The sequence below is a fragment of the Chrysochloris asiatica genome, unplaced genomic scaffold (assembly GCF_000296735.1).
Source record: "Chrysochloris asiatica unplaced genomic scaffold, ChrAsi1.0 scaffold03384, whole genome shotgun sequence".
NCBI classification, from domain to species: domain Eukaryota; kingdom Metazoa; phylum Chordata; class Mammalia; order Afrosoricida; family Chrysochloridae; genus Chrysochloris; species Chrysochloris asiatica.
The window spans coordinates 1-1,091 of NW_006411902.1; positions in this window are offsets into that span (position 1 = coordinate 1).

Sequence of the window (1,091 nt, forward strand, 5' to 3'; positions counted from 1 at the left end):
CTCTTGTAGACAGCATATTGAAGGATTCTGTTTTCTTATCCATTCTGCTCCTTATGTCACTTGACTGGTACATTTAATCCACTTACATTCAGTATAATTGTTGATAGATACGTATGTATTTATTGTCATTTTTCTGTGTGTTTCTTTGTGGTGCTGCTGGATTCTTTGTTCCACATAATTTTTTATGCTGAGTTCACTTGTGGATTTTCTTGTCATTTTCATTTCTATTGTGTTAATGTTGACTAAATTTTTCTGATTTTCCTCTTTTTATATTTGATGTGCAGATATATTATTTTTCTTTGAAATTACCCTATAATTTATTAATGTCTCCTCCTGATTTCAACAATCTGTTTTCTTTTGAAATCTACTTGACTTCTTTGCCATTTGGAAGTTCTGTATTTACACAATTTTCTTTCTTTGCTTTGTAGTTGACTTCATTATGAATATGTTTCCCTATTTTCATTCTTGTAGGTTTGTTTTAGTTTTAATACTTCTACATCTGGATTGAGTTCTGGATGTTGTTGCCATATATGGTAATCTCAGGCTGTTGTCTGCTGTTGTTGGTTCTCAGTCCAAACAACACCCTTTAGCTTTTTTTGTAAAGTTGGTCTTGTCATTACAAATTCCTTTCATTTGTGTTTATTAGGAAATGTCCTAATCTTGTCATCATATTTTAGGGCCAGCTTTGCTGGGTATACAATACTTGTTTGGAAATTTTTTCTTTCAGAATTTTGTACATGCCATCCCATTGGCTTTTTGCCTGCATTATTTCTGCAGATATCTGAACTTTGTCTTGTTGGTTTTCCTTTGTAAGTAATGTTTTGTTTTTCCTGAGCTGCTTTCAGGAATCTTTCCTTGTCTTTGAATTTGGAAAGTTTGATTATGATATGTCTGGGTGATTTTCTTTGTGGATCTACCCTGTTTGGGGTTCATTCATCTTGTTAGCTGCGTATCGTTTTGTCTTTCATGATGTTAGGGAAGTTTTCTTCCAACAATTCTTTGACAATTTCTCTGTGTTTTTTACTGTTTCTTCCTGTTTTGGAATTACAATTACCCTTAAGTTGTTCTTCTTCATGATGTCTCACAGAACT